This window comes from Micropterus dolomieu, linkage group LG09, assembly GCF_021292245.1.
Source record: "Micropterus dolomieu isolate WLL.071019.BEF.003 ecotype Adirondacks linkage group LG09, ASM2129224v1, whole genome shotgun sequence".
In the NCBI taxonomy this organism is placed as follows: domain Eukaryota; kingdom Metazoa; phylum Chordata; class Actinopteri; order Centrarchiformes; family Centrarchidae; genus Micropterus; species Micropterus dolomieu.
In genome coordinates this window covers 22,867,739-22,874,049 of record NC_060158.1, presented here as the reverse complement: position 1 = coordinate 22,874,049, position 6,311 = coordinate 22,867,739, and the positions used below count along the sequence as shown (strand labels likewise).

The window sequence follows — 6,311 nt, the reverse complement described above, 5'->3', positions numbered from 1 at the left end:
GATCCGACTAAATCCCTAGGAGGAGTTCGTTAAAGTACGAAGTGTGTAAATCATCCAAAAATGGCCATAAAATTCAAAATGGCCGACTTCCTGTTGACTTTAGGCTATGGGTTCTTGAGGCTTTTTTGTGCGTCTTGATACGATACATGTCCCCAGAAAATTTCGTACATGTAGGTTGAACGTGAACGAGGGGCTAATCATTTCCAATTTTCAAGGTGGCGCTAGCGAGTCATTTTGCCACGCCCATGTGCGAAACTTGTAGAATACGAAATTTTTCACCGGTTCTGACATGTTTGCAAATTTTGGTGAGTTTTCGAGTATGTTTAGGCCATGTCATTTGGGCCTACTTTGCAGAAAAAAAAAAAAAAAAAAAAAAAAAAAAAAAAAAAAAAAAAAAAAAAAAAAAAAAAAAATATAATCCGAGCAGATTCAATAGGGACCTCACACGGTCGTGCTCGGGCCCTAAATATAGGTAATAAAAAACTCAGAAAACTGAATCCACAGTTGGAGGACGCAGAGGCTGGCGTCCTCGGTTGCTAGGATGTCGATTCGCTCCAATTATTATGGTGCCTTCACTGGCTCTTTGTTTGCCTGAACTTTAGGGTTTTAAGGTACAAAGGTTGTTTATTTATCATTATAAGCGACAACGCAACGAAAAACTTTCAAATTAAACGTGTATTAAGATATAGTTAAATATAAATTAAGTTAAACAATGTGCTAAAATGTTGAGTTTAAAAGAGTTACATAAACTCAAATGCATATAGGGGCAAATATTATGAGTGTCCATCAATCCTTTATACAAAGTTCTTAGGGAAAACCAAGGACTGGTGCAACACATTTTATTATTTCAGTGTGAAACATAGAGTGGTTACCAAACTATAAGCTTTGAGGGAACATTAGACAACTCCGGGGTGCTTTTATCGTCTGAATCCATACTTCTTTTTTTTTTTAATGATCACATTTCAGTTGATTTAGCTGAAAGCCACTCTTTACCATGGGACCTGTTGGGAAATCATTACAAATGCACTCTTTTGTGGAGTCACAGAGCTGTTTTTTGCTGCAGGAAAATAATGAGGAGGAAAGCCATAGGGGGGATTATTAAGTTAATTGACCCAAATTGCCTGGCTTTTACCACCAATTATTGATAAAGTTACTGTTTTTTCACTTGGCAACTTCAACGCTTCACCAAAAAGTATAATAATTCCTATTTTCCAAATTGTGTGTGAAACTTTAAGAGACAGCTGCCTTTTAGTGAGTAACTAAAGTTAGACAGTCAGGCAGTAGTGGGTGTATTTAAGCAGATGTATTTAGAGGTAAGACTGTTAACCTAAATCATACAGTGGATCTGACAGAATTACATAGTTTTACATTATATTATTATAGTTATAGAATGCCAATATTCACAGGAAAATACCCAGAAAATTTTTTGTTAGCTAATACTCTTTTTACTTCACTGCTACAGGATTTTAATATATATTAAAATAAAGTCATAGCACATCCTTGCACAGTTGCACCAGTATCTTACTTTATGCTAATACTTGTCCCTTCAAGGTCCTTCGAAAGTCTCTCACTGCATCTCCTGTGAAACTCTGGCAGCAGAATGAATTTATAACACTGGACAGACTCTGCCTCAAGCACAGTGACGAAGATGTGGTTCAGTTATAGGTCAGGAGAAAGTCCAATTGCTGGGGCTTCAGATAACATATAAATAACATCACAGTCCCTCAGCAGTATGCAAAGATACAGCTGGTGCATCTCAAGTTAATCTTAGCAAATTGATTCCAGTGGGGAAAGAGGAAGTTGCCACAAAACAACTTCTGCATGACAGTAAGAAGTGCGCTAAACAGAGGATCGGTCATTTGGGAAATGCACTTATTCGCTTTCTTGCCAAGAGTTAGATGAGTAGATGTCTTGACTGTTATATATGAAGCTACAGCCAGGGGATAGTTAGCATAAAGACTTGAAACAGGGAAACAGCTTGTCTCTCTCTTTCCAAAAGTTGGTTTCATGGGGGTTACATGCAGAACTTTTTCTTGGCTTGGCGCAGTGACTTCCTAGAGTTTCAGAATCAGAAATACTTTATTGATCCTCGAGGGGGAAGTTCTTGGGTTGCACACATTGCACATGAAGGCATAAAGGAATAGAAATAATAATAGAAGTTGGTAGGTAAAAAAATATCTCAATTGTATTGATGTTGTATTGACTGTTTAAATAAAAATATAAAGAAAGAAATATAAAGGAGTATGGATATGTACAATATTTACATTATTAACAGAATTGTGATGAACAGTAGTAGTGAATAAATAGAAGCAGATTGAATATTAAAACAGAGAATATTGCACAGAATGTGAAGCATTGCACTACAAGGTCCAGTTTAATAACTAACTGTGTTGCTCAGTGTCTGACCCATTAAAAGTGTCCATGTGTCAGACACTTTGAGGGAGGAAATAAAGAGTTGGATGGCTACAGGCAGGAATGACTTCATGTGGCACTCTGTGGTGCATTTTGGAGGGATGAGACTTGCATTGAAAGTGCTACTGTGTTTGACCAGCACATCATAGAGTGGCTTGGACACCATCCACCTCTCTGACACCACTGGCAGAGAGTCCAGCTCCACACCCACAACATCACTGGCCTTGAGGATCAGTTTGTTGAGTTTGTCAGCATGTGAATGTGAAGCAGTCTGTGAATGTTTTTATATTTGGCTCCTGGACAAATAAAACAAAGGAGATAGCAGAGGTGTTGCTCATTTTGTTCCCTTCGGCAAGAGCCAGATCAACAATTTCCCCCTTTTGTCAGTTTTTATGCTAAGCTAAGTTAATGGGGTGCTGATTGTCGCTTCATATTTAACAGACGTGAGAGTGGTATCAATCGTTGTTATAATCTATGTTGTGTTCTATAGCTGGTTTTTGTTCTTTGTTTCAGGAGGCTCCCAATCAACCAACTCCTCCTCTCTAATCAGTGGCCCCCGATCTTGCCTTACAAAAGGCTCTTCCTCTGCCGCCAAATCCTCACTCTCTCAGCCAGCAGCAACATGCAGCTCTTGAGGCGCGGAGTCTCTCAGTTTGTTTGGTCTTTGTTTTCTTTGCTTTACTTAATAAACTAACTTTGTTCTCTCCTTCTCCACAGAGCTGGGTCATCTTAACTCTTGGCAAGAGAAATAAGTCTATTTTCCAAAATGTTGAACTATTGCTTGAACCTGTTTGGGTTAAATTACATTTTGAAGGGGAAAAAAGAAAACAGCATTGTGTGTATTTTGATATAATGGGGTAATGTGACAAAAAAAATGCAAATGCAAATAAATAAATGTGCTGTACTTTAAGTTTATTGTGCCTCCCTCTATCACCCTCTAATACACAAAAACAAATACACAGATTGTGTGTCGCACACAGTGATGGTGATAGTGGATTGAGAGAAAGCTTACATTGTCCACATAGTGGTCCAGTTGACCTGTTAGCTTTTTCCATTTTGGAGAGCTGTGACATACATGTTTGTGTGTGTGTTTGTGTCTGCCAGTCCCACCTGCTGTTGTTGTTCTCTCCTTCCACGTAATTATGACAGAACAGCAGGGGGTGACCAATAAGAGGACACCACTCACTGCGCTGTGAGTTGGCCCAGACCACAATGTGCGCACACATGCACGTACACACACACACACACAGAGAACCACAATACAAAGGCCTGTATCTCATTGAGAGCAGGGGAGCACAGATTTTGACACAAACTGCCGGTGATTCAGCAGCGCAGTTCAAGAGGTTTCCAACAATAGTGACGTAGAGGACAGTACAGATGTGTGGACAAAGTGAGAGAGACAGACAGAGTGAGGCAGACGGTGCATGATCAACACCTGCTTTCTTTCATTTTAGAGGTTGTCTGAGAGCACAGGAATAATTACTGCTGACATTTCAGAGGGATATATTGCTATTTGGCAGGAGTCACAGCAGGAGTGAAACCACCTGAGTTATTAAAGGGAGGTACTGAGCCTTGCTCTTATCTGCATGATGTTTTATTAGTATGGAACTAACCGGTACATTTTCATCTCTATTCTCTGTGCATGCTTTATATCATTCAAAGAAGCACTGAATTGTGTCTCAATGGGACTTTTCCTGTTTAAATAAAGGTTTATATATATTTATGAGCAGTCCTCATCAGTATGAAGCCAGGCCTTTCTGGAGAAGAAGATTTCAATATTACAATAGTAAATAGAACAACGTGACTTCCAATCAGCTTCTGATTATGAGCGACATGGATGCAAAATTTCTTGCTGAAGTTGAAAAAGTTCTGGTTATTATACATGAGAGATTTCAGTGTTTGTCTTTGTGGCCTTTCTTTACTTGCTGATTTTAAGTGGAGGGCTCACTGAGAGGAACATGATGCTATGTATTTCTGCGGCCCAATCAGAGTTGAATTAGATTTGAATGAAAACGGGATGACAGTTGTGTGGCTGTTTGCTTGTGTTGCCACCAGTGTCAGTAAAATCTTGTTCAAAACTAAGAGAAGAAGAGGTGGTACTTCCACTATTTGTCTGTGTATGAAAGGCGATTGATCACAAGTATCAGCCTCCCACCTGCTGGAGATGACAAGTAATACATCAGCATCTACACAAGTAACGTAATTTACCGAACAACAGACACATAAAACAAATTATATTATATGTCATAATGTCAATATAGAAACCTTTGGTCAATGAATCTAAGTCTACAAGGGTCAATGGTCAAAGGTCAATGTAATCACACTTAAAATTGTATTTAATTCAGCACAGCTGTCTGTCAAGCTGAACTCAAAGTGCAAATATATGGGAGCCTTCTTTCAATCTGGCACAGCTTCTGCATAATAGCAGTGGAACAAGCATCTTTGCCTGAACTGAGATGCCTTCATATGGTAAGATCCTGGGAATAATGAGATATTAATTCTATTCGTGGCACATCAGGTCACTAACCCTGTGCAGATGATTTAATGCGAGACTATGTAACTTTTTAAAGGAGAAATAATGTTTCTTTCACAAATTAAAAGCTGAATCGATAAGCCATGAAACGCACCCTTGCTCGATTTAATACACTCAGGGGTTTTGCTGCTATGTCCCCTGGTATGACCAATGCTTTATGGCAGCTAATGCTAGCTAACATTAGCAACCTTTAGAGAGATATTGCTGTGTAACTGGCATTACAATGACTTCCCTACTTGTGCTGCTGGTATAATCTACTAGTGTAACATTATTCCATTTGTCACTAGTGTCTACAGTGGCCATTATCAATTGTGTTGCATTAAAATTTGAACTGCTCTTGACTATTACATTGTGCTGTGTATAAGAACTGACAGTAACTTCTGAAAAAAGTCTCTATGTACTGTAGTATGCTAATATAATCTGCAGTGTCTATTGTGAATACAGAAAGGTGGGTAACCTGACTTAAGATGGGATAACAGGTAAACAGTTATCCAAACATGAATTGTACACCTACAGTCAAATATCACCAATGAGCCGACCTTTCTGCTTAAAAGAGTTTAACAGCTGCGAAAGACAGAGGAATAAGCCTGATCTGCTGTCCTGTACTGACTGTAATGAACGCATTACAGCTAAAGGTCATTTTCCATGTTGAACCCCAGTTATAAAAGGACAATATAATGTCATCTCTACCTACACATTTGTACCAGAACAAAGACTACAGCATAAACTGTTTTGGCTCTGACACAATCAGTGTGGTACAAACACTAAAATTGACATATTGGACATATCAATGGTCCCCCAACTATCCCCAGCCCTGCTGCAAACAAACAAAAACACTGTTGCGGGTTCTTCTGTTGCTGATAGGGATGTATGGAGACTCAAATTGTTCAATATTGGATAAAGGACATTACGAAGTATATAATCCAAAGAATAATTGCAGACAAAATATTTGATATAAAAATAAAATTTTGAAAAAATACAATACATTTTTAAAACACAGCTCAATATTCTGAAATGTACCCTTTTTAACTATAAGAGATCTTACAACATTTTATTTTACTTTACTCAAGTTGTTTTCATTCCAAAGTCTGTTTTTATTCCACAAATTTAAAGAAATATTGACTTATAATCAGTTGCTAGTTTATTAAGTACGGCATAGTTTATGCTAATTCAGTCCACTAAAATTTTGAAACTGCTTATTGATTCAGCTTTATGATCCGTTTTTTTATATTATTTTGTGTACCCAATATTTAGTCAGCCCTCATTAAAAAAATGATTTATCAACAAAATGACAGCATCACGTGCTGTAATAACGCATTTATTATTTGATCATTAATTCCATTGTGTTTCATATAATTTGAAATGT

General features: G+C 37.9%; 1 protein-coding gene across 1 annotated transcript in view; it reads right to left on the bottom strand.

Moving 5' to 3' along the window:
• Positions 1–554, bottom strand: part of lg09h5orf49 (linkage group 09 C5orf49 homolog) — a 6,881-nt gene extending 6,327 nt beyond the window's left edge. The window contains exon 1 of the mRNA XM_046058968.1: positions 467–554. The gene's annotated coding sequence lies outside the window, so the exon portion shown is untranslated. The remainder of the gene's footprint in view (positions 1–466) is intronic.
• Between the last annotated feature and the right edge of the window lie 5,757 nt (positions 555–6,311).